The following is a 27,970-nucleotide window of genomic DNA, read 5'->3' as shown; positions in this document are numbered from 1 at the left end:
ATCGGGTGGTGACAGAAAATTGGAAGGAGAAATTTCTTCTGGATGCCATAATAAACAAATAGAACACTTAGAGAGAAAATATGAATAGAATACTGGAGGAATTTTCAAAGCTCTCCAACTGGTGAGGCTGAACTAACATAAAAGAGCAAGGTCATAATCAAAAGGATCATGATCTGGGACGCCTGGGTGGCTCAGTAGTTAAGTATCTGCCTTTGGCGCAGGGCGTGATCTTGGCGTCCTGGGATCAAGTCCCACATCAGGCTCCTTGCATGGAGCCTGCTTCTTCCTCTTCCCATGTCTCTGCCTCTCTCTCAGTGTCTCCAGTGAATAAGAAAATAAAATCTTTTAAAAAAAAGGATTGTGATCTATAGCATGAGAAGAAAAAAAGCTCATACAAAAAAAAAACATATAGCATAATGATTCAAAGGTTAACACCTAAGTTTACACAAATAGATTTTCAATAAAGTCTTAAATTAGAGAGGGGTGACTGAAGAGGTAAAAAAATATGTTGTTTTTCATGGACTAGAAGCTTGTAACCCCTTGAAGGAGCAGAGAATGCCCCTAAGCTGCTATCAGTAAAATCTGGTAATTTTTTTGTTTCACTTACAGAATGTTACTGATTTTTGTCTATCAATTTGGGCAGCAGCATCTGGCTGAGTGTCAGATCATTTCTTCTTACTGATTTCAGATTCAATATCTATTTAGCCATTATTACATGACACACATCCCATTAGATACATTTATAAGTTATCCAAAGGTTTACATGTCAAAATTTCGTGAACACATGCATTTATTTTTTATAATTTTATTTTCTGGGAGAGAGAGAAAGGCACAAGTTGGGATGGGAGGGGGGAGAGGGAGAGAGAGAATCCCCATGGAGCCTGATGCCTACTCAAAATCCCACAACTGCAAGATCATGACCTGAGCCAAAACCAAGAGTTGGATGCCCAACTGAGCCACCCAGGCACCCCTACACTTCATGAACACATACATTTAAGAAAGCACAATTTCATCACAGTAGTGACTCTGCAAGTTCTATCCTTGTCAAGTTCTTGAGGTTTGGTTTAGGAGGAGAGAGGGATGCCAGAACAATGATAATAACAAGTTGTTGACTTTTTTTTTTTTTTTTTAAACTGTCTCTTAGGACACCTGGCTCCCTCAGTGGGTAGAACATGTGGCTTTTGATCTTGAGGTTTTGAGTTTGAGCCCATGTTGGGTATAGAGATTGCTTAAATAAGTAAGTTAAAAAAGGGATGACTGGGTGGCTCAGTGGTTGAGCGTCTGCCTTCGGCTCAGGTAGTGATCCTGGAATCCTGGGATAGAGTCCCACGTTGGGCTCCCTGCATGGAGCCTGCTTCTCCCCCTGCCTGTGTCTCTGCCTGTCTCTCTCTCTCATGAATGAACAAATAAAATACTTAAAAAAAAAAATAAGTTAAAAAAAAAAAACCTGCTCAGTCTTATACACAAAAGGTAGAAATTATTTAATAAAAAATGTTTCTAGATCATCTCCATCTTCTATAAAATTAGTGGAAAATTTAACAGAGGAAGCTCATGAAGTTTTATTTTATTTTAAATTTTATTTATGATGGACACTAGGACTACCTTATTTCTTTTCTGATCATCTTGTTTATTCTGTCACTGCCAAATCTCAGAATCTTTTAGAAAGAGCACCATGTGGAGATTATCAAATGCTTTTGGAAAAGATGAGCCATCTGTTGAGTCCTACTTCCCTGGAGGCCATTACTCTGAATCAGAGACAAGGGCTTATAATAACTACACAGTAATTCCAGTAGCTACCTGGACTCACTTACAGAAAACAAGGAAGATTTAAAAAAAAAAAAAAAGCCAACATAACTCCCAAGAGAACAGTTCTACTTTGTCAATAGGTTTCTTAGGTTTAAAAGATTTAGACAAGTAGAACTGTGTGCTTCTGAAAATCAGTGCCCATGTCAACCACTTCTCTAGAAAGATGTGCTATATGAAAAGAAAATTCATACATTAGAATGTACTATTTATCTAACCTCCTAGAAATTTATTTTAAAAAACTATATTAATTTGAACTACTAGGGACAAATAAAATCTTACTACCTAAGGCTGAATGTAATAAATACATTATGAAATGTTAAATAAAAATCTGTGAATTATCAAACAAAAATTAAGAGCTCTGAGATTTGTTTTGAAGATGTTGCTAAGATTGAACAAGCAATTTTTTCCCCAAATGCAAAAAGTCTGGAACTGATCACATTGGCAGAAAAATATCTTGAATCCTCAGGCCCAGTTACAAGTAGCTGAGGCTAACCTGGCTATATAGCGTTCACTGTGACTTAACAATCCAACTTCTCATTTTCTTTTCAAATTGTCTTTACAAAATTAGCTTGAAAAAGAATGTTTTTGAAGTATTTATGATACAGTAAAGAAAGGGCTCTGTTCAAGAAGTCTTCAGACATGGGTTTCTTGTCCTGATTCTGCTGCTCACTAAATGTCTACTCTTAATCTTTACTTTTCTCATCTGTTTCAGTAACACTTAAATCTGTATTGTAAACTATAAAATGTTTTGCTTCCTCCTTTACCTATATCTCTTTCTACCACTTTCAGGCTTTGTTTTCATTTTCTCTGTGGTTCCACATATAGGCATATGCAAGAAACTGTACAGCATATGTAAGTCCATGTCATAAAAATCTAACAGCTTCATAAGTTAGAGCCTTGATAACTCTCCTAACTTTTAAACTACTTAGACAACTTATTTCCTTAGAGTACTTCTGTCTCTGACTATGGCACTTTTATTTTTTAAATGTCAACAGTTGGTCCAATTTCCATCCTCTGATATGTTTTGTTTTTAGAATCAACCAAATATCATTTAAAACCCATCTGATTAATATGTGGGTGACCAAATTTGACAATGCTACTTTTGATTAAAAATGGAGCAAGGAAAGAAATCTGGCTACAAAATAACTAAGTTTCGTATTCTTTTTTTTTTTTTTTAATTTTTATTTTTATTTATGATAGTCACAGAGAGAGAGAGGCAGAGACACAGGCAGAGGGAGAAGCAGGCTCCATGCACCGGGAGCCCGACGTGGGATTCAATCCCGGGTCTCCAGGATTGCGCCCTGGGCCAAAGGCAGGCGCTAAACCGCTGCGCCACCCAGGGATCCCAGTTTCGTATTCTTTTTAAGTAGTGGTTCAAAGGCAGTTCCAAATCTCGAATAACATAAATGCTCTAAGCAATATCTGCATATTGGTCTGACTTTCCAATTTAGTTAATAAAAAATTGAATACTTATGGTAAGTTAAGGTCAATTTTGTTTGGGCCAATGTTCTCCCCTGGACTATAATTTACCCATTTTTCAATCTAAGCTCCAATCACAAATCCTCATAAAATAAGTACCCAATAAATATTTACTGCAAAGGACGCTTTAAAAGCATTCCTCCAAAATGTGAAAGACTACACATATTCCTCATGTATATTTTTTTTAGAGATTTTATTTATTTGTTTGACAGAGAGAGGGAGGAGAGAGAGAGAGAGAGAGAGAGAGAGACCACAAGCAAGGGGAGTGGCAGGCAGAGAGAGAGGCAGCCCCCTGCCAAGCAGAGTGCCCAATGCGGGGCTTGATCCCAGGGCTCCAGGATCAGGACCTGAGCCAAAGGCAGATGCTTAACTGAGACATAGGCATCCCCCTCATGTATCTTTTTTATTGCCAAATTATTTACAAGTCAACTGTAAAGCAGATTACTGACAGTGAGTTGAAAAAAATTAATACAGCATTATAAGTAACAGCAATAGCAAAACCATTATTTGAAATACTTACCACTCTTCAATGGAATCTACCATCATACAGTTATGATCAGAATTCAGTCCATACATGAAAAATGACAAAGGAATACCTACAAAAAAGAAAAAGGAGACATGAAGAGAATTATGGTCAGAAGCTCCCTCCAGAACAAGCACTTTATTGTCCATTCCATTTTTTTCCTCCTGATTTCCGCTTTCCTTTTAGTCCTCTCTCATTTGTGAGGAGGAAGGGGTCTGTTTTCCACATGTCTCAGTGCCTTCTCTATAACATCCTTGCATTCTTTTCTCCTCTCTCATTCCTCTTTCTGATTGTCTTTCTCCTCTCTTCAGTACATTCTCATCTGCTATTCAGAGTCAGGTCACCACTTTTACGTTGTCATCCAGTACACAAAATGACATTGTGACACAGCAGATGAGCTTGTTCTTGGATTTTTACATATAGCAAAAGACACTGAACACTAACACTGACAGTTTTATACCAAAATTTTAATTAAGTCATTATAACAGTTGTGGTACATGCTATGTACCATCTAGGTACTTTATATACAGTATCTCATTTAATCTGCACTGATTGGTAGCAGTATTTCCATTTTTTCAGATGAGAACAGAGAGATTCCCAAAGTTTAAGAAACTTGCTAAGGTTAACCAATTGCTTAGTTGGTTTTCAACTCCCCCTAGGCTTGATGTCTGGGTTCTAAACCACTAAACTATCCAACCATTTCTTAAGTTTCTTTTGGAGACATTTAAGCTGTAACTGTATGCAACATGAAAACACAAACAATTATATAATTAGCTGAATCTTAATGATCTGTTATAATTAGCTTCACATTTATGTGTTGATTTCAGGATAACAGACTTTTGTCTTGATTTCAGGATAATACTACTGGTTATGTAATATCTATATGATACTATTTCCTTTTTTAAAAAAAAATTTATTTATTCATGAGAGGCAGAGTCATAGGCAGAAGAAGCAGGCTTCCCAAACCTGCTTTCCTGTGGGAAGCCTGATGCAGGACTCAATTCCAAGACCCCAGAATCACAAGCTGAGCCGAAGTCACATGCTTACCACTGAGCCACCCAGGTGGCTATATGATACTATTCCATACATTAAAATGCTGCACATCTTGGGGTGCCCTGGGTGGCTCCACTGGTTTAAGCACATGCCCTTGGCTTAGGTCATGATCTCTGGGTTCTGGATGGAGCCCCGAGACAGATTCCCTGATCAGTGAGGAATCTGCTTCTTCCACTCCCTCTGCCCCACCCTACTCATGCTAGCTCTCTCAAATAAAATCTTTTAAAAAAATTTAATGCTACACATTCTTTAAGAAAACTATTTTTGGGGTTACCAAGTGGCTCAGTTGGTTAAGCATTTGCCTTCAGCTCAAGTCATGATCTCAGGGTTCTGGGATTGAGACCCACATTGGGCTCCCTACTCAGCAGGGAGTCTCCCTCTCCCTCTGCCTGCTACTACTCCCCTTGCTTGTGCTCTCTCTGTCAAATAAATAAAACCTTAAAAAGAAATTTTTTTAAAAGTATCTTTTTATTAGTGAAACATCCAGCAAAACTTTGGACTCCAAATTCTAGAGTTCTTCTTTTCTCCAAGTTAAGCATTCAAACAAATAAAAAAGATATTATTTTTTTAAAGATTTCACTTATTTGAGAGAGAGAAAGAGTGAGCACAAGTGGGGAAGAGGGGCAAAGGGAGAAGGAGAAGCAGACTTCCACTGAGCAGCAGTCCAACTCGGGCTCAATCCCAGGACCCCAAGGTCATGACCTGACAAAAGGCAGACACTTAACCAACAGAGCCACCCAAATGCCCTGAAAAAGGTATTTAAAATAGACACTGTAGATTTACTTTTGAAAAGATCACTACTACTCATTTTAAAACTGTATAAAAACAAAAGAATATGTTACCCTTTACTGATTATTTTGCCTATGTTTTAGTTAAGTATTTTAATGAAGTGTCACTGCCAAAGAGATCCAGAGAAATAAAAGTAGAGGACATAAAGAAACTGTAAGGAGTAAATATAACCAAGGTAATAAGGACAAGAGACTGACATATAAAAATAAAATACCAAATAATTTGGAAACTAAAAATTCTGAGAATTTAATAGCGATGGTCTGTCATTCATAAATTTCCATGATGAGAGCTGGCATTCACATATCAATAAAGGTATGAAATATTTAATAAAATTATATGGATAATATATACATTTGGAAATTGATTTCCATGTCTACTATAATTGTAGTAACCTAAGGACACTTTTTTTAAGTCAGTACATTAATAATAATCTGAAGCAAACATAAATTACCACAACTGGAGTGTGTACAAAACAAGTATGTATGAAGATGTAGAAGTTACCAATACTCCTAATTTGTTAATAAAAGTTGCTCAGGAAAGGATAGTAACACAAGAACACCTGCACAGAACTGTTCCAGACTTTCTAAAATAGCAAAACAGGCAAACCCCTGAAAATAGGGAGAAATATTGGCTATGGGGACACTGAAATTACAGAGCAACACCAACTACAGATTTAACAAAGAAGGTACTGATTTGGTTAGCCTTTCCGTAAGTTGATGAGAGATATTTTATTAAGGGAAAAAAACAACAACAAACTGTCTTCTAAGACTTTTCTCTACTAGAACGTATCCAGTACAGTAACCTCTGAATTAAATCTGCAGAGGGAGATATGCGTTCATATTGGTATGGTTGAAAATATTCAACTAAAGTTTCTATTAGGGATCCCGGGGTGGCGCAGCAGTTTAGCGCCTGCCTTTGGCCCAGGGCGCGATCCTGGAGACCCGGGATTGAATCCCATGTCGGGCTCCCGGTGCATGGAGCCTGCTTCTCCCTCTGCCTGTGTCTCTGCCCCTCTCTCTCTCTCTCTTTCTCTCTCTCTATCAAAAAAAAAAATAAAATAAATAAATAAATAAATAAATAAATAAATAAATAAAAAATAAAGTTTCTATCAAATATGAAAATTCTATATTCACAGATAGATTTCAAATTTCCTTCTTTAGAACCACTCATTTAGCAAGAAAAAAAGGCTTATAAAAGAGTTGGGGGGAACCTCATTTTAAACTGTTTTAGGAGATGCTAACAATGTAAGAACTCAAGTGACAAGCAGTCAAGCCTACAAAACTTTAGTTGTGAGAAAAAAATCCACAAGAAATGTCAACTTTCCTGTTCTTTAGGCACTTGTAGTTTTCCAATAATATTGGAAAATTAGGTAAGCTTGTTATGAATTTGTCAAATTAACATTTATGAAGTGGAGCACAGGATGCCAGAATGATGAGCTAAGGTTCAACAACAGACCACAAGAGGAATTTTTTAGAGGTCCTGGAAGAAGTCCCTGACATGCCGCATGGGGAGACCAAGGCAGAGTGCAAACAGAGAGGCAGGACCTGGGCACACACCTTTATTAGGGTCTGTGGGTGAAGCATGTTGGTGTTCCTAGGCTAAGCTGCATTGGTCAGTATAAACCAAAAGAGCAGGGTTTTGCTAAGCTACACAGGGGTCTTATTAAATGCGCTTAAGGGAAAGGCAATGGGAGGCAGGAGACTGCTGATCAGAAGGGCTGTTGGGGAAGTCATTTCATAAACTTTCATGTGCTTTTGAGTCTGAGGGCTAGTATCTAGGGTGCGCATTTGCATGAGGGGGCTAGTGTCAGTTTAAGGTCACCAAAGGCTGCCTGGCCAAACAAAATGATTGCTGAGGCAGCAATACTGTGGAGTAGCTTAGCTAAACTCAAAAAACTTGAGGTGAAAGAGAAGCAGAGAAATGATCTGTGTGGCACGCTTTAGGAAGAATCTATCCCTTTCAAATTCAATTATTTAGGTGGCTGAGTTTTGAATCATTTAAAAAAATTTTTAAAGATTTTATTTATCCATTCATGAGAGACACAGAGAGAGAGGCAGAGACATAGGCAGAGGGAGAAGCAGGCTCCCTGTGGGGAACTGGATGCGGGACTCCATCCCAGGGCCCTGGGATCATGCCCTAAGCTGAAGGCAGACGCTAACCACTGAGCAACCCAGGCATCCCTTGAATTGCTTTTTTTTTTTTTTAATATTTTATTTATTTATTCATGAGAAACACACAGAGAGAGGCAGAGACATAGGCAGAGGGAGAAGCAGGCTCCATGCAAGGAGCCCAATGTGGGACTCGATCCCGGGACTCCAGGATCATGCCCTGGCCAAAGGCAGGCGCTAAATTGCTGAGCCACCCAGGCATCCCTTGAATTGCTTTTTAAAGAGGCTTGAAAAAGTCTTGTGTTAAAAAAGATTTTCCAGAAACCTCTAAAAAGTAGTATTCAGTAAGTTTGTTATCCAATTATATTATACTTTCCAATTATAGATCACTGGCTACACAAGCACCAGGAACATTCATATTCAGGAAATTACCTATTATTTTTGGTCTCAGTGAGTCAAGGGCAGTGGTTCTCAAACTGTGGTCCCTAGACCAGCAGCATCCATTATCACCTGGGAACTTACTGGCTATGCAAATCTTCCGGCCCAATCCTAGATTTACTGAATCCAAAACTCTAGGAATTAGGCCCAGCAAACTGTGATCTGACAGGTTCTCCAGGTGATTCTGATGTAAGCTAGGTTTGAGATCTACTGGTAGATAATTCCGAGGAAAGCATTCTATCAGCTACATAAGAACTGTTTCTTTTTTCCTTTTTCCTTTTTAGTTATTAGCAATCTTTTCAACTAGTGTCACTATTAGGAGAAAGAAATGTTCTTAACTGGAAACCTCATTTTTAATGTTGCTCCTGCAAAGGAATAATCTAAAAGAAATGAAAAAAAGAATGCCTCTTGTAGGGTGGGAAGGGAAGCAGGCAAACCATTCATCTAACAAAGTAATCACCGAACAGCTACCTTGTTCCAGGGTACTCAGCAAGGAGGAAAGACAAGAAAGAGAACTCCGGAAGCTACCAACAATTTTAATTTGGATACCATTCAAAATAATTAACACAATATAATTAATAACATAATTGCCTATTCCTGGCAATACCAAATAAGTGATAAGTAATAATTGTATTTACACTGAAGCAATGGACTAGCAAAGCAAAAAAAAAAAACATGGTCCATCCATGATATCTAAGGCTAGTGGGTCTCAAATGTTAACATCTATCAGAATCACCTGGAGGGCTCATTAAACATAGATTAGTGGGTACCACCTCCAGAGTTTCTAATTCAGTCTGTCTGAGCTGAGGCCCAAGATTTTTTTTTTCTAATAAATTCCCAGGTAATGCTGATGGCCAGGGACCACACTTTGATAACCACCAATCTAGATGATCAGGCATCATAAAGTTTGGGCACTCCAGGAAAGAAATGTCTAAGAATTACCAGTTCATTTCTCAAGACCTTTTCATGTATATTTACTGCTGAGAGTCTCTTGCCATGATGGCAGAGAGAATAGGGAAGGGGGGATGGATTATTTTTTAAACTATGTGATTTAACTATTTTATCACAACCTATCTTCAGGTGTCTATGTTGCCTCAACCAACTTCCAATATGAAAGTTTTCCTAAACTAGAAGCAAAAGCTAGTACTCCAACATTTCCATGATTTTGTTGTGATTCAGAACGTCTAAATTTTGTTTTAATTGTCCTATACTATATAAATGAATTTCTCTAAAAATTTGGGGAAGTCTGTCCCTTCAGGCCCAAGGAGGATCCCGTATCTATTTAATTATACATGGTCAAATGAGAGTAAAGTTAAAAGTAATTTATATGCTTTAAAGACTATCCCAAGAGTCTAGGCTATGGGAAAGAGTACTTCTAGTCCAGCTGCTTTTCATCAGGGGAATAATTAAAGTTAAGGGGCCCCCAAGGGTTAGGACTCCCCTGGCTTCTTTCCCTTTGGAGTCTAGGAGCGTTGGTAAAAATAGATCAGGTTCCACAAAGGGGCCAGGGTCATCCCAGCCACAGAAAAGGTGAGAAAACAGCTCAACGCTTTATTAACTCAATCCTCTACTCCTAGTTCTTCCTTCAACCTTCTCAAATGCCCAAGTTCTGACTGGCTTAAGCAAAACAGAACTACTCCACCAAGAAGTAAACTAGCAAAGGATAATTTGCTATTGCACAACACGGAAAAAAATCTGGGATTACCTATCCCTCTCCTATGTATCAATCTATAGACGAACATAATGAGAGATTGTTACTACTTAGTGAGCCCAATTATTAAATACAAAGAATGCCTTCCTCTAAATTAATATACTGAAAACTAGTGAAAAGCAGATGAAATAGCAAGAAAGTTACCACCTTGCCAGCCTAAAGCCACTTCTTTCCTCCCTATGCAGATATAAACAGAGAAATGATTGCCTGAAAATCAGATGTATTGACAGAAGGGTGTAAAATATGGTGCTACCAGGCTGTGAAAGATGAATAGATCAATCAATTGAACTCCAAACTGAGCGCATTCTCTGTGTAGCAGAAGAAAATCACATACAAAAGGAGTTAGGGAATTGTTGTAAAGGCACAGGAATAAGATTAGTAACTAATCTATTGCCATTATGAGATTTTTAAAAAGACGTTAGGGAAATACAAAGAACTAATCAGATGATTAAAGATAATGACACATAATTTTCAAGGGAATTAAACACATGAAACTCTTGGAAGAGAAAGAATAATAAAGAGCTTCTTATTTAATCCTTGTAGAAAATTTATCAGTTTTCTCCAACAACAAAGTCATCTCTAAAATTGGTCTTATTTAAAAACCCACAAAATTCATTCTTATTAATGTATACAGGTAATATATGAAGCACTATTTGATAAATTTCTAACTAGGTCTGACCAACACTAAATCAATTTTTCCTCTTGCCCTGGATGGTTTTCTAATTAAAAACCAATAGTATTCCTCAGATTGCCCCTTTAATGTCAATGAATGGTGCCCTGAATCATTCTTGTTATTCAAGGTGTTCTTTTCATTTTAAAATATTAAGTTATCTATGTTGGTTCAAAAAATTCAATAGCAGCTTCCTTTCTACACATATTGTATGGAAAATGTAGCCACCAATCATTAGTTACCAATTCCAATCTGCTGAACCTACAAGAAATGCATGGCTGGGGCCAGAGGTACAAGAAATTTTTTTTTTAAGATACTATTTAGGGCAGCCCCAGTGGCGCAGCGGTTTAGCGCCACCTGCAGCCTGGGGCGTGATCCTGGAGACCCGGAATCGAGTCCCACATCGGGCTCCCTGCATGGAGCCTGCTTCTCCCTCTGCCTGTGTCTCTGCCTCTCTCTGTCTCTATGTCTCTTGTGAATAAATAAATAAAATCTTTAAAAATAATAAAAATCTTTTCCTATATTTAAGTTAAACATGACAAGAGAACAACTAGCAATAATAATATGCATCCTTACTAATACTCCTATCAAGAATGGACTTTAATATAATTTGTCTATTTCTAACATTATATTCATTTTAAGATTCTACCTGACTGTAGCAACAAGCAGGTTTCTCAAAAGTTCTGTAGAAGCATTTTAATAATGCAATGTCTAAGGAGCACCTGGGTGGTTCAGTGGGTTAAGCATCCAACTCTTGAATTCTGTTCAGGTCATCATCTCAGGGTCCTAAGATTAAGGCCTACATCAAGCTCTGCCTTTGGGCTCCTCACTGGATATGGAACCTGCTTAAGAATCTCTCTCTCGGGATCCCTGCGTGGCGCAGCGGTTTGGCGCCTGCCTTTGGCCCAGGGCACAATCCTGGAGACCCGGGATCAAATCCCACGTCGGGCTCCCGGTGCATGGAGCCTGCTTCTCCCTCTGCCTGTGTCTCTGCCTCTCTCTCTCTCCTCTGTGACTATCGTGAATAAATAAATAAAATCTTTAAAAAAAAAAAAAAAAAGAATCTCTCTCTCCCTCCACTGCCACCCCCTTTCCTCTCTCGTTTTCTCTCTCTCCCTTTCTTAAGGATACTGAAATAAACCTGGTGGGGGTTATACCAAGTAGACAGACTGTAGACTTCAAAGAAAAGTGTAGGCAAAACTTGAGTATTATCGAGTCTCCACAACCAAACTAACTAGAACATGGGTTATAGCATCCTAGGCAGAGAAATGAACTTAGATAATTTTTCTTGGCATTTCTCATGCTAGTCTTCCATTAGGCTAAAAATGTAAGTCCTGCTTTTAGATAGTCCATAAATACAAGGTGAACAAAACAGAACAATTTGCCATTAGCTTTTTTTCAGGCTCAGAAAATTTGCAGCGATTAATCTTTCTTTTTTTGCTTTAATTTTATTTATTCATGAGAGACACAGAGAGAAAGAGGCAAACACAGGCAGAGAGAGAAGCAGGGTCCATACAGTGAGCCCGATGCGGGACTCAATTCCCAGACCCCAGGATCACGCCCTGGACTGAAGGCAGACGCTTAACCACTGAGCCACCAGGCGTCCCGCAAATAACTTTTGTTAAAAAAATTGAGCGTAAGGGGGTGCCTGGGTGGCTCAGTCAGTTAAGTGCCTGCCTTTTGCTCAGGTCATGATCTCAGGGTCCTGGGATGGAGACCTGAGTTGGACTCCCTGCTCAGCGGGGAGTCTGCTTTTTCCTCTCCCTATGCCCCTCCCTCTGCTTTATCTTTTCTCTCTCAAATAAAATCTTTATGAAAAAAAAATTTAACATAAGTAGTTCAGATAAATTATTTTTAAAAGAAAATTATTTGACTCATTTGTGCCATAAATCAGAGAAATATATTTTTGGTGGCAGTTTGGTAAAGCCAGATCACCTAGTTCCAAATCCTGCTCTGCCCCTTATTAATAACTGTGCAACTTTGGACCAGTTACCTAATCTCTCTGTGCTTCAGTTCTTTATACATTAAAAATAAAAAATTAACAAATACCTACTCAAGTTGTTAATTCAGTTCAATATTCTTTTGCTGTATGATTAATTATGTGCAGTACATTCAACACTAACTTATAGAACAAAGTGCTATTGAGTGTTGGCTATTATTAGCACATGTTTAATTACATAAAGAGATGTAATTTTTAAATTCTTATAGTTTAATGTTAATCATCTAATATTCATCCATTTTTCCCAACAGCCATTTTATTGACGTGTGAAGCCCTATTCTTTTTTAGCTTTAAGAGAACAAAACATATGAAGTGTATGTATTTGTATGGGCTAAATACCTCAGATGGGCAGGCACATAATAAACTTGAAAAACTACAATGCTAGATTGAAATGGGCTTGAAAGACACCTGCAAATACAAAACCATTGGGTTTTTGAAAGAGAAAGATGGATTTGAGGAACTTTTTTTTTTTTTTAAAGATTTTCTTTATTTATTCATGAGAGTCACAGAGAGAGAGGCAGAGAGAGAAGCAGGCTCTCTGTGGAGAGCCTGATGTGGGACCCGATCCCAGGACCCTAGGATCACAGCCTGAGCCAAAGGCAGATGCTCAACCACTGAGCCACCCAGGTGCTCCAGAACTTTTCTTTAAAATTTGTCCTTCTGCTATTTCCTGAAGTTGCTTCATATTCTTTGTCTAAATATGTCATTGTATACAATATATGCTACAGAAAATGAAGGATATATAAACCTAGAAAGTGTGCTGGGTAGGGTGGGTCATCTGGAGAAGGACAATGCTGTGTGGTTTCACTCACATACAGAAATTAGGAGACAGAACAAGGGGTTCAATGGAAGAGGGTGGCAGATCAAGAGGCAGATTCTTGGCTGTGGAAAAGAAACTGATGGTGGGAGGGAGTGGGTGATAGGGATTGCTATGATGGGCACTGGGTATTGTGTGAAGGTGTTGAATCACTATGTTGTTCACCTGAATCTGGTGTTGCACTGTGTCAGCTAATTGGAATTTGAATTTGTATAGAAACTTAAAAAAAGTATAAGCCCAAGGTCAAAGGGCTTATGGACTTCCCTGACCACTATTATAATATGTAATTCTAACAGAGAATTTGTTGATTTTAGAAAAGCTTTGTCCTTTTTGGATTTGTTCTTTTATATTAATGGCACAAAATTATGGCAAAGCTTTCATCTACCTATATCAGAAAGTATTTGCTCCTGTCTTCCTTTACATATAATAATTCATTTTTTGCTCATAGTTTCTGTTAAGACCTGTCATTAAAACTCTTCCATAACTTGAAATGTCTCTCTAAAAGCTTTACTTATGAGCCACACAGTAGAGAACATGGGCCTACCAAAAAAAAAAAAAAAAGAAAAAGAAAAAAAAAAGGTCACTATAAGGTTCAGTAACTGTGGACCTTTGTGGAAAGTAGCAAAGGATTAGTAGTCAAAAACTTAAGTCTGACTCCTAGTTTTGCTAGTATCTAGCTATCTTGGTTTATAACATTGGTAACGTGTTCCTATAAAACAACCTCAAGCTTATTACTGCTAAATTTGTTTTGGGGGAGAGGGGCTCACACCTTCTCGAGTCTGATAAAGCTGTATGTTTTCCTCAGCAAAAATCAACACAATCGGGATCCCTGGGTGGCGCAGCGGTTTGGCGCCTGCCTTTGGCCCAGGGCGCGATCCTGGAGACCCAGGATCGAATCCCACGTCAGGCTCCCGGTGCATGGAGCCTGCTTCTCCCTCTGCCTGTGTCTCTGCCTCTCTCTCTCTCTCTCACTGTGTGCCTATCATAAAAAAAAAAAAAAAAAAATCAACACAATCCACACATTTTTTTTTGCAAACAATCAGGGGCTTCAAATAATCACTGAAGTCCACGTATCCCAAGTTAAGAACTTTTAGACAAGAGTATTACAATGGTCCTGTTGGTTTAATATAAAAAATGCCATTTAGTCATTCCCCTTCTCTTTCTTCCTCTTTCTCTCACACATGCACTTTGCAGTTTTGCTGTTCCACCTATAAACATACCAGTGCTAACAAACTTATGCTTATAAAAGGGAAAAAGAAATTAAGTTTTACCTTCATTGGCAGAAAGTACTCCCCCCTTGAGGTGTGTGTGCAGGTTTCAGAATTGTATCCTGACAAACTAGATACAACAGTGGTTTTCCCTATTGCAATATTGTCCTTCAAATCCTCCAGTTGAGTTATAGTAGGCTAAAAAACTTGTCTGAAAAACTTAAAAATCAAAATAAATCTAGGGTCTAATAAGTACCACCAAGGAATCCAATATGAAGATTACATTCTGATAAGGATTTAATTGTTCACATATATCCACAGTCACACTAGTGAAAGCAGTAGCTGCAGCTCTGCCAAAGACTCAGCTGTTGTAATTAAAGACAGACTCTCAGGAGCAACTATCATTAGTTTCAAAGACCAGTAATTACAAAGGCTGTGCATTATGTGGATTATACATTCCAAAGATATAGAGTTGCTACCAGACTTCAGGGACTATCTTAATAGGCAAAATTGCTCATTAAAGCAATCATCAAATTTATTCTATATAGGAGTTTAAAATTTTCTGAAATTTGCTCAGTTTACTACGAAACCTTACTTCATTTTGTAAAATAGAGCTATTACTGAAAAGTTATTTCTGACAATCTAACCATACACCTAGATTAACTTCATAAAACCGCAAGTATGACAAAGTAAAAACAAATCAGTCTAGATTATCACTTATAAACAGACACAAAAAGTAATGTAAAACACTGGTATTCTTGGGACTCCTGGGTGGTTGAACATCTGCCTTTGCTCAGGGCGTGATCCTGGAGACCCAGGATCGAGTCCCATGTCGGGCTCCCTGCATGGAGCCTGCTTCTCTCTCTGCCTGTGTCTCTGCCTCTCTCTCTCTCCCATGAATGAATAAATAAAAATATTTTTTAAAAAAATAAATAGGGGATCCCTGGGTGGCGCAGCAGGTTAGCGCCTGCCTTTGGCCCAGGGTACGATCTTGGAGACCCGGGATCGAATCCCACATCGGGCTCTCGTTGCATGGAGCCTGCTTCTCCCTCTGCCTGTGTCTCTGCCTCTCTCTCTATCATTAATAAATAAAAATTAAAAAATAAATAAATAATAAAATCTTTTAAAAAACCCAAAACACTGGTATTCTGGAAATATTTGTTAAACAAAAAGTTCCTTTTTGATAAATAAAAACAAGTAACAAATATGATTTAAAAAAAGGCACTGTTAAAGGAAAACTAATCCCAATAATGCAACACGTTTAAGGCTTGCAGTTAATCAGATTCCATCACATCTAACAGAATAACTTACAGGCACTTCTAATCCCCTAAATCCTTCATGAAAGCAAAGGCATTTAGAAATAAATGACAGAAAAAATAGGACACAGGAAGCAGACCAAAGTAACACATTTACCAAAAAACATAACTGTCAATTTTCTAAAATTAATCTTCAGGCATAATGAAAAGGGTGATTGTTTTCTCTAATTTAAAATTTGGGGGAGCCTGGGTGGCTCAGTCCGTTGAGTGTCTGCCTTCAGCTCTCATCCTGGGACTGAGCCCTGCGTAGGGCTCTCTGCTTAGTGGGGAGTCTGCTTCTCCTACTCTCTCCCTTTCTCTCTCTCAAATAAATAACTAAAATCTTAAAAAAAAATTCTGCAATCCAAGTACAGTATATTGTCCTTTGGCATAATAAAAAATAACTTTACAATTTAAAAATGCCCAAGTATAGTAGTTGGTGTACTGAGAGAAAAAGTGATCCTCAAGTCACTTGCAATAGAGTAAAGCACCATCATGATATATGTTATTAATAAAAGTAGCATAATTACATTTTACTGGTTGTATAAAACATTAACAAAATTTAAATATAAGTGACATAACATTTTACTAGTTTCAGGTGTACAGTGGTAATTTCATATGTATGTGCTGTAAAATAAAACACTTTTAATGTATTAATCTATAAAATATGGCTGAAATACATGTTAAAATTATCACTAGCCACTAGAATTAAAATGTCAGAAAATGTAAATAAAACTTATGCTATTTTCCCTACTGGTTAACTATTAACCTCTAAAGCTAATTCCATTTTACCCTAGTTCTATGAATTCTTCATACAATTTTTTTGTTTTAAGTAATCTCTACACCCAAGCAGGGCTCAAATTCATGACCTGAGATCAAGAGTTAGATGGTCTTCCAACTGAGCCAGTCAAGGGCCCCAAATGCCTCAATAAAATCTTAAAAAAGAATATGTGCATGGCTATTCAAGACATTTAGGTATTGTCTCCAAACTTTTGACATCTTTGTGATTAAGTTCAGATTTTAAAATATCTGGGCAATAAAATAAAGACAGTTTTGATGTGTGTGTGTTTAAATTAGAAGCTTTTAAGAAAATGAGCAATGACAGAACATTGAAAATACCTATAAATAATCATTTCACTCCTCCAGGTGCCTTGGCCTCTAACATTAAAATGTACCCTCCTTTCCACTGAACAATATTTTGAATGAAGCCTAAAACCTCTTTAGGTTCTCTAATGAACAAAATTAACCATTTTCTAAATGCGAATTCAATGACCCTTTTCTTAAAGCTTGTACCACTTCTCTCTACACAGAGTTAACACATAATTGTCAAAAAGCAAATTCAAAAACTTAAATAAACGAATTATATAATCTTGTCACTTCCACTGTATACTTCCAAAGAGTCCCATATTTCTGCTGTCACCCAAAAGGCAAACAGTGCACTTACGGTGTTGGGGTGCTTTACATTGCACTTGGAGCCCACAGTTTTTAAAACTGGAGGGGAACTGTGTTCTTTTAAAGCCTTGAGGTTACCAATAACCCTGGACCTTTTCACTTTCTGTAACTTCATTACTAAACAGTGTCTCCCACATCGCCACCAGGGCGGCGGAGCACCTCAAGCTGAGCACTCCAAGTATATCCGACCCTAGAGTGGAAATGATGGAAACTGGGCAGCCCTGGGTGGCTCAGCGGTTTAGCGCCGCCTCCAGCCCGGGGTATGATCCTGGAGTCCCGGGATCGAGTCCCATATTGGGCTCCCTGCATGGAGCCTGCTTCTCCCTCTGCCTGTGTCTCTGCCGCCCTCTCTCTGTCTCTCTCTCATGAATAAATAAACAAAGTTTTGAAAAAAAAAAAAAAAAAAAGATGGAAACTGCCTCAGAAGAGATGAGTTAGGAACGGGCTTCAGTAGCGGCTCATACTAAACTACCTGACGGTCAGGAGACTTTCTCTACACCCACAGCCCTGTGGGACCCGAAAAGTTTCAGTACGTTCAAACAGGTGAACCAAGACGTCAAGAACTGAAGGCGAAGCAGTCTCGCAAAACCTCCACTCAGCCCTGTTTACAACGGCCGAGGCGCCACGGACACGCGGCGGCCGCCTCCCGGGGCGCGTCGGAGGAGGCTCCCCTCGGGCTCACCTGCACGCCCGCCTCCCGAGCCGCCCTCGCCTACCCGAGCGCCCCCACGTCCACCGGCTGCTGCAGCGAGACAGCGGGCGGCCGGCACCGGCGGGCATCTTCTGAGTGCGGGCTCGCGCGGGGGGTCCGGGGGGCCCGGGCGGCTCAGCGCCTCGCCTCTCTCGGCGGCGCGAGAGCAGCAGTCACCCGGGCGGCGTTCCTCGCCTCCGCGCTCGCGAGCCGCTGGGCAGTGCGTGGGGCCCGAGTCGCGGCCCGAGGGGGCGGCGCCCCGGCGAGGCCCCGCCCCGCCCCCAGCGAGCCCGCCCCCGCCCCCGCCGGGGGGGAGGGCGCGCGCGGCCTGGAACCCGGGCTGAAGGAACGCTGGAGGCGCCAGGCTCCGCGCCGAGGCTCACAGGATTCGCGCTGCTCCCTGCGACCTTCCGGCAGCTGAGCCTCCCGGAAGCCGGGTTCTCAGCCACGTCCAGGCTGTAGGGTCCCCTCCAACCCCGTGCCTCATCTTCCCCACATGCCCACAGAGGCGTCGGGCGACCTCAATGGCGCTCTGCACCGGAGCAAACGGGGCGCGAGCGTGGGAAGTGGCTCATTTGAGGGAAGCGGATACTTCACCTTCAGGACCAGGGCGCCCGCGCCCACGGCGGGGGGTGGGGGGGGGGCCCTCCTCTGGGCTCAAGTAAAGAATCTTGAACTTTGAGGCCCTTGCGGGCTTAGTGTGGGGGGGCCTGTGACCCTCGCGGGGTTCTAGGCTCAAGCCCCACGTTGGGTGTAGAGATTACTTAAAAAAAAAAAATCTTTAAAAGAAGTCCGCGAGCTTCGTTATAATAGCCTTTCCCTCTGTAATTCTCGGAGAACCTCGCCTGTGTCTCCACCGCCCTGCCGCCACGTGCCCCACACCCACCTTCGGCAGCCTGGTTGGTCCAGTCAGCTCCTCGGACTCCAAGTCTTCCCGGCGAAACACAGCTGCTCGCACCTGCTTCCTCGGAAACTTCAGGAACAAAGCGGGGCTCGCCCCGCACGTGCGCACGCGGAGGCTTCTGGGCGGGGAGGGGGCGCTTATGCGGCTGCGCAGAGCACGCGGTGGGGCCTGAGGAGCTCTGAGGTGCTGGGGGCTGGGCCCGAGGGGGTGCTAGCGGCTGCGAGGGAAGGGACTTCATAGGCCAGTCGGTGTCCTACCGTGGGCTGCGTGCTCAGTAAGCTTGCACACAGTAGGCGCTCAACAAACATTGGTTGAATGACCACGTGAATGGAATGTTACCGCGACTGGCACCCTTTCAACCCAGATGAAAGCCTGGCTTCTCTTCCTTAAATTGGGCGAATGGGCCTTGCTTAAGTAAGCCTCCAGGCATCCTCAGTTCTTAGGAAGGGGCCATTCTGGTACATGTTTGGTTGACTTTATGATTTAAAAAATTTGGAAGGGTAATGGCCCTTCCAAAAAGGGCCATTCCTGTTCCGCAGGTAATGGCCAACTGCCTTAGTTAAGGCTTGAGCCTGAAGGTAGCAAACACATCACAAATTGGGGGGATCTGAGATATCAAGATTTTTAAGACTCCGTGTATTCAGAAAATTAAATCTTTGTTGCATGGCTCTTCCAGCTGTATTCAAGGAGTATGTAGACCAGAGAATCCAGGTTCTCCAGTACAGTAACTTGGATCTAATGTCACATTTGCATGCCTGAAGCATCCTGCAGTGTTTATGGGTAAAGATGTTGAGGCAAGGAACCCAAAGGATACAGCATTCCATTTCCCAATAGTCACTTATTATATGGCAAATTTTAAATGTACTTTAAAACCTGAATGTAACAGGAGACGTGTAAAAAAAAAAAAGTACACAGTAAGGTTTTTGCTCTTTTGTTTTAATTTAGATTGAAAGGGGAGCTTCATGGATCTATGAATACACTAACACGATATGAAAATGTTTAAGTTCGGGATCCCTGGATGGCGCAGCGGTTTGGCGCCTGCCTTTGGCCCAGGGCGCGGTCCTGGAGACCCGGGATCGAGTCCCGCGTCGGGCTCCCGGTGCATGGAGCCTGCTTCTCCCTCTGCCTGTGTCTCTGCCTCTCTCTCTCTCTGTGACTATCACAAATAAATAAATAAATACCTTAAAAAAAAATTAAAAAAAAAAAAAAAAAAAGAAAATGTTTAAGTTCAATTTAGACGGAAAAGGTTCTATAACTGTTACCAGACTCTCAGATATGTGACTCTCCCCAAAGTGGTAAGAACCACTTCTTATTTATGTGCCTATAAAACCTTAGTATTTTAAAAAATTATTTTAAGTTCCAGTTTTACTCCATGTGTAAAATAAAATTTTATTGTTCCTCTTAATAATCTGTTTTCAGGGACATCTGGGGGGCTCAGTTGGTTAAGCAACAGAATCTTGGTTTTGACTCAGGTCATGATCTCAGGGTCCTGAGATTGAGTCCCTTCTTCCCTGGCTCAGTACAGAGTCTTCTTGAGATTTTCTCTTTCTCCTTCTCCCTTTCCATTTGCTCCTCCCCCAACCCATGAGCTGTCTTTTGCTCTCATATAAATAAAATATTTTTAAAAATCTATTTGATATTAAACAAAAGTTCAAAATTAATCTATTTCTCATTTTCTCCTTCACTGACCCTCATCTTTCCTTTTGTTTTTTTGTTGTTGTTGTTGTTATTGTTGTTTAAAGTAATCTCTATACCCAACAAGGGGCTTGAACTCATGACCCTGAGATCCAAGAGTGACAAGTTCTACCCACTGAGCCAGCCAGGTGCCCCTTTTATCCTTCCTTTTACACTTAAGTATTAGGGTACCAGGGTGGTTCAGTCCTTCCTTTCCACTTCCCTGGGTGGCTCAGTTAATTGTTGGACTATTGATCTCACTTCAGGTCTTGATTTCAGGGTTGTGAGTTCTAGCCCTGCATTGGGCTTCATGCTGGACATGAGGCCTATTTAAAAATAAAAATTAAAAAAAGAAAAAGAATTAGGGTACCAAGCAACTGTACTCCTAGGAACTTGTACCCAAGAGACATGTATAAGAACTCCATACCAACACTGTTCATAATAGCCAAATACTGGAAACAACCCAAATATCTGTCAATGAAAATGGTGGCATATTCATCCACTGGTATATTTAACAGTTTTATATATGAAAACAACAATTTATATGCAATAACATGAGGAGATACACAATAGTGAGGGAACGAAATCAGGCAGAAAAGAATACATATTGTGAGTTGCCATTTACATACAGTTAAAAAATAGGCAAAACTGTGATGCCTGGGTGGCTCAGCGGGTGGATCATGGTTGAGCATCTGCCTTCAGCTCAGGGTGTCATCCCGGGGTTCTGGGATCAGGTCCCACCTCAGGCTCCCTACATGGAGCCTGCTACTCCCTCTGCCTGTCTCCGCCTCTCTCTCTGTCTCTCATGAATAAACAAATAAAAATCTTTTTAAAAAAATAGGCAAAACTAAGCTCATTTAGGGATGCATACTTGCATGGTTAAAGTATACAGAAAAGCAAAAAGTGATTTCCAAGAAAGTGTGTTGCAGCACTATAGGTGATTTTTATTTTCTCCTTTGTGTTTCTCTGTAACTTTCAAATTTCTTTTTTTAAAAAGATGTTATTTGTTTATTTGAAAGAGAAAGTGAGCAAGAGAGAGAGAGAGAAAACACAAGCAAAGAGGGGCAGAGGGAGAGGAAGAAGGAGACTCCCGCTGATTAGGGGCTACATCCTAGGACCCAGGGATCATGATCTGAGTTTAAGGCAGACGCTTAACTTGAGCCACCCGGGCGGCCTGTAGCTTTCAAATTTCTTAAAATGGACATATATCATCAGTAGGAAAAAAATAGATGATATTTTTAAAAGTTGAAATATAGTTGACATACGTAAGTTTCAGGTGTACAACATACTGAAATTGACAATTATATGCATTATGAAATGCTCAAATGTAGTTACCATCTGTAACCATACAAAGGTATTACAGTATTATTGACTATATTTCCCATGCTGTACTTTTCATCCTTATGATTTATTTTATAAGCTGGAGTTTATACCTCTTAATCGACTTCAACTATTTCACCTGTCCCCACTCCCCTAGTTTGCTAGCAACCACTAGTTTGCTCTCTGTATACAAAGGACAAAGGTAAAATGTCATGATGAAACTGAGCAAAAGAATTATCTTGTGAGCAACACTATATAACTACACCAAAACTGCAATATCAGTTTCTATTTCCCCTATTCTCAGTTTTGTTTCCTTTTTGAAATTCTGAAAAAAAAAATACCCTACCATTTGTTTTCCATTATCTAGAAAATTAATTTTTGTTTTATTCAGTATTATTTTCTATTTTTTTTGGTATATTTTTTAATGGGAGTTAGATTTGCCAACATATAGCATAACACCCAGTGCTCATCCCATCAAGTGCCCCCCTCAGTGCCTATCACCCAGTCACCCCGTCCCCCTGCCCACCTCCCTTTCCACCACCCCTTGTTCATTTCCCAGAGTTAGGAGTCTCTCATGTTCCGTCACCCTCACTGATATTTCCCACTCATTTTCTGTCCTTTCCCCTTTATTCCCTTTCACTATTTTTTATATTCCCCAAATGAATGAGACCATATAATGTTTGTCCTTCTCTGATTGACTTATTTCACTCAGCATAATACCCTCCAGTTCCATCCACGTTGAAGCAAATGGTGGGTATTTGTCATTTCTAATGGCTGAGTAATATTCCATTGTATACATAGACCACATCTTTTTAATCTATTCGTCCTTTGATGGACACTGAGGCTCCTTCCACAGTTTGGCTATTGTGGACATTGCTGCTAGAAACATTGGGGTGTAGGTGTCCTGCTGTTTCATTGCATCTGTATCTTTGGGGTAAATCCCCAGCAGTGCAATTGCTGGGTCTTAGGGTAGCTCTATTTTTAACTCTTTGAGGAACGCCCACATAGTTTCCAGAGTGGCCGCACCAGTTCACATTCCCACCAACAATGTAAGAGGGTCGCCCTTTCTCCACATCCTCTTCAACATTTGTTGTTTCCTGTCTTGTTGATTTTCCCCATTCTCACTGGCGTGAGGTGGTATCTCATTGTGGTTTTGATTTGTATTTCCCTGATGGCAAGTGATGCAGAGCATTTTCTCATGTGCTTGTTGGCCATGTCTATGTCTTCCTCTGTGAGATTTCTGTTCATGTCTTTTGTCCATTTCATGATTGGATTGTTTGTTTCTTTGCTGTTGAGTTTAATAAGTTCTTTATAGGGATCCCTGGGTGGCGCAGCAGTTTGGCGCCTGCCTTTGGCCCAGGGCGCGATCCCGGAGACCCGGGATCGAATCCCACATCGGGTTCCCGGTGCATGGAGCCTGCTTCTCCCTCTGCCTGTGTCTCTGCCTCTCTCTCTCTCTCTGTGACTATCATAAATAAATAAAAATTAAAAAAAAATAAGTTCTTTATAGATCTTGGATACTAGCCCTTTATCTGATAGGCCATTTGCAAATATCTTCTCCCATTCTGTAGGTTGTCTTTCAGTTTTGTTGACTGTTTCTTTTGCTGTATAGAAGCTTTTTATCTTGATTAAGTTCCAATAATTCATTTTTGCTTTTGTTTCCCTTGCCTTCATGGATGTATCTTGCAAGAAGTTGCTGTGGCAAAGTTCAAAAAGGGTGTTGCCTGTGTTCTCCTCTAGGATTTTGATGGAATCTTGTCTCACATTTAGATCTTTCATCCATTTTGAGTTTATCTTTGTGTATGGTGTAAGAGAATTGTCTAGTTTCATTCTTCTGCATGTGGTTGTCCAGTTTTCCCAGCACCATTTATTGAAGAGACTGTTCTTTTTCCAGTGGATAGTCTTTTCTGCTTTCTCGAATATTAGTTGACCATAGAGTTGAAAGCCCATTTCTGGGTTCTCTATTCTGTTCCATTGATCTATGTGTCTGTTTTTGTGCCAGTACCACACTGTCTTGATCACAGCTTTGTAGTACAACTTGAAATCTGGCATTGTGATTTGGTTTTCTTTTTCAATATTCCCCAGCTCTGGTTTTCTTTTTCAATATTCCCCTGGCTGTTCTGGGTCTTTTCTGATTCCACACAAATCTTAAGATGATCTGTTCCAACTCTCTGAAGAAAGTCCGTGGTATTTTGATAGGGATTGCATTAAATGTGTAAATTGCCCTGGGTAGCATTGACATTTTCACAATATTAATTCTTCTAATCCATGAGCATGGAATATTTCTCCATCTCTTTGTGTCTTCCTCAATTTCTTTCAGAAGTGTTCTGTAGTTTTTAGGGTATAGATCCTTTACCTCTTTGGTTAGGTTTATTCCTAGGTATCTTATGCTTTTGGGTGCAATTGTAAATGGGATTGACTCCTTAATTTCTCTTTTTTCAGTCATATTGTTAGTGTATAGAAATGCCACTGATTTCTGGGCATTGATTTTGTATCCTGCCATACTGCCAAATTGCTGTATGAGTTCTAACAATCTTGGGGTGGAGTCTTTTGGGTTTTCTATGTACAGTATCATGCCATCTGCAAAGAGGGAGAGCTTGACTTCTTTGCCAATTTGAATGCCTTTTATTTCTTTTTGTTGCCTGATTGCTGAGGTTAGGACTTCTAGTACTATGTTGAATAGCAGTGGTGAGAGTGGACATCCCTGTTGTGTTCCTGATCTTAGGGGAAAGGCTCCCAGTGTTTCCCCATTGAGAATGATATTTGCTATAGGCTTTTTGTAGATGGCTTTTAAGATGCTGAGGAACGTTCCCTCTATCCCTACACTCTGAAGAGTTTTGATCAGGAATGGATGCTGTATTTTGTCAAATGCTTTCTCTGCATCTATTGAGAGGATCATATGGTTGTTTTTTCTCTTATTGATATTATCTATCACGTTGATTGCTTTATGAGTGTTGAACCAACATTACATCCCAGAGATAAATCCAATTTGGTCATGGTGAATAATCTTCTTAATGTACTGTTGGATCCCATTGCCTAGTATCTTGTTGAGATTTTTTGCATCTGTGTTCATCAGGGATATTGGTCTATAATTCTCCTTTTTGGTGGGGTCTTTGGTTTTGGAATTAAGGTGATGCTGGCCTCATAAAATGAGTTTGGAAGTATCCCATCCCTTTATATCTTTTGGAACAGCTTTAGTAGAATAGGTATTGTTTCTTCCTTAAACGTTTGATAGAATTCTCCTGGGAAGCCATCTGGCCCTGGACTTCTGTGTCGTGGGAGGTTTTTGATGACTGCTTCAATTTCCTCCCTGGTTATTGGCCTGTTCAGGCTTTCTATTTCTTTCTGTTCCAGTTTTGGTAGTTTGTGGTTTTCTAGAAATATGTCCATTTCTTCTAGATTGCCTAATTTATTGGTGTATAGCTGCTCATAATATGTTTTTAAAATAATTTGTATATTTCCTTGGTATTGGTTGTGATCTCTCCTTTTTCATTCATGATTTTATTAATTAGAATCTTTTCTCTTTTGTTTTTAATAAGGCTGGCTAATGGTTTATCTATCTTATTAATTCTTTCAAAGAACAATCTTCTGGTTTTATTGATCTGTTCTACAGTTCTTCTGGTCTCTATTTCATTGAATTCTGCTCGAATCTTTATTAACTCTCTTTTTCTGCTTGCTGTAGTTTTATTTGCTGTTCTTTCTCCAGTTCCTTTAGGTGTGAGGTTAGCTTGTGTATTTGAGTTTTTTCCAATTTTTTGAGGGATGCTTGTATTGTGATGTATTTCCCTCTCAGGACTGCTTTAGCTGTATCCCAAAGATTTTGAATGGTTGTATCTTCATTCTCACCAGTTCCCATGAATCTTTTTAATTCTTCTCTAATTTTCTGGTTGACCGGTTCATCTTTTAGCAGGATGCTCTTTAACATCCACGTGTTTGAGTTTCTTCCAAATTTCTTCTTGTTATTGAGTTCAAGTTTCAAAGCATTATGGTCTGAAAATATGCAGGGGGACTATCCCAATCTTTTGGTATTGGTTAAGACCTAATTTGCGACTCAGTATGTGGTATATTCTGGAGAAAATTCCATGTGCACTTGAGAAGAATGTGCATTCGATTGCGTTTGGATGTAAAGTTCTGTAAATATCTGTGAAATATATCTGGTCCGGTGTATCATTTAAAGCTCTTGTTTCTTTGGAGAGTTTGTGCTTAGAAAATCTGTCATTTGCAGAAAGTGCCATGTTGAAGTCTCCCAGTATTAGTGTATTATTATTATCTAAGTATGTTTTTACTTTGGTTATTAATTGATTGATATACTTGGCAGCTCCCACATTAGGTGCATAAATATTCATGATTGTTAGGTCCTCTTGTTGGATAGATCCTTTAAGTATGATATAGTGTCCCTCTTCATCTTTTACTACAGTCTTTGGGATAAACTTTAATTTATCTGATATGAGGATTGCTACCCCTGCTTTCCTTTGAGGACCATTTGAATGATAAATTGTCCTCCAACCTTTCATTTTCAGAATGTAGGTGTCCTTAGGTCTAAAATGCGTCTCTTGTAGGGCAGCCCAGGTGGCTCAGTGGTTTAGCGCTGCCTTCAGCCTAGGGCGTGATCGTGGGGACCCGGGATCGAGTTCTGCGTCAGGCTCCTGGCATGGAGCCTGCTTCTCCCTCTGCCTGTGTCTCTGTCTCTCTCTCTCTGTCTCTGTCTCTCATGAATAAATAAATAAAATCTTTAAAAATAAAATAAAATGAGTCTCTTGTAGACAGCAAATAGGTGGGTCTTGCTTTTTTATCCAGTCTGAAACCCTGCATCTTTGATGGGATCATTAAGCCCAATCAAGTTCAGAGTTACTATTGAAAGGTATTAATTTAATGTCAGCGTAATACCTATTCGGTCCTTGTTTTTGTGGATTATTTCTTTGGGTGTCCTCTTTCTTTTTTTCTTTTTTAAGATTTAATTATTTATGATAGACAGAGAGAGAGAGAGAGAGGCAGAGACACAGGAGGAGGGAGAAGCAGGCTCCATGCCGGGAGCCCGATGTAGGACTCGATTCCGGGGCTTCAGGATCGTACCCTGGGCCAAAGGCAGGCGCTAAACCGCTGCGCCACCCAGGGATCCCCTGTCCTCTTTATTTTACAGAGTACCCTTAATATTTCTTGCGGAGCTGGTTTGGTGGTCACATATTCTTTCAGTTTCTGCCTATCTTGGAAGCTCTTTATCTCTCCTTCTATTCTGAATGAGAACCTTGCTGGATAGAGTATTCTTGGTTGCAGGTTCTTCTCTTTTAGGACTCTGAATATATCCTGCCAGCCCTTTCTGGCCTGCCAGGTCTCTGTGGAGAGGTCAGCTGTTAATCTAATATTTGTCCCCATATAAGTTAGGGATCTCTTGTCTCTTGCTGCTTTAAGGGTTTTCTCTTTATCTTTGGAATTTGCAAGTTTCACTATTAAATGTCAAGGTGTTGAACAGTTTTTATTGATTTTAGGGGGCCACCTCTCTATCTCCTGGATCTGAATGCCTGTTTCCCTCCCCAAATTAGGGAAGTTCTCAGCTATGATTTGTTCAACTATGCTTTCTGGTCCTCTGTCCCTCTCGGTGCCCTCTGGAACCCCAATTAAATGTAGATTTTTTCCTTCTGAGGCTGCCATTTATTTCCCTTAACCTTTCCTCATGGTCTTTTAATTGTTTTTCTTCTTTTTTCCTCAGCTTTCTTCCTTGCCATCAACTTGTCTTCTATGTCACTCATTCTTTCTTCTACCTCATTAGCCCTCATCGTTAGGACCTCCAGTTTGGATTGCATCTCATTTAATTGATTTTTAATTTCAGCCTGAATAGATCTAAATTCCACAGTCATGAAGTCTCTTGAATCCTTTATGTTTTTTTCCAGAGCCAACAGTAGCTTTATAATTGTGCTTCTGAATTGGCTGTCTGACATCGAATTGTAATCCAAATTCTGTAACTCTGTGGCAGAGAGTACCGTTTCTGATTCTTTCCTTTGTGGTGAGTTCTTCTTTCTAGTCATTTTGCTCAGT

At 40.0% G+C, this 27,970-nt stretch overlaps 1 protein-coding gene across 4 annotated transcripts in view; it reads right to left on the bottom strand.

The window, feature by feature from the left end:
- Window positions 1-19,040, bottom strand: part of TEX15 (testis expressed 15, meiosis and synapsis associated) — a 93,926-nt gene extending 74,886 nt beyond the window's left edge. For 2 of the 4 annotated variants that reach the window (XM_025421205.3, XM_025421347.3), the window contains exons 1-2: window positions 18,926-19,040; window positions 3,806-3,881 (exon numbers count right to left, since the gene is read on the bottom strand). The gene's annotated coding sequence lies outside the window, so the exon portion shown is untranslated. Of the gene's footprint in view, window positions 1-3,805; window positions 3,882-17,820; window positions 17,969-18,925 lie in introns of those variants that run through there. The other 2 variants (XM_025421254.3, XM_025421419.3) reach the window with 1 other exon arrangement.
- Between the last annotated feature and the right edge of the window lie 8,930 nt (window positions 19,041-27,970).

The sequence above is a fragment of the Canis lupus genome, chromosome 16 (genome assembly GCF_003254725.2).
Source record: "Canis lupus dingo isolate Sandy chromosome 16, ASM325472v2, whole genome shotgun sequence".
NCBI classification, from domain to species: domain Eukaryota; kingdom Metazoa; phylum Chordata; class Mammalia; order Carnivora; family Canidae; genus Canis; species Canis lupus.
This window is presented reverse-complemented; position numbering and strand designations above follow the sequence as displayed.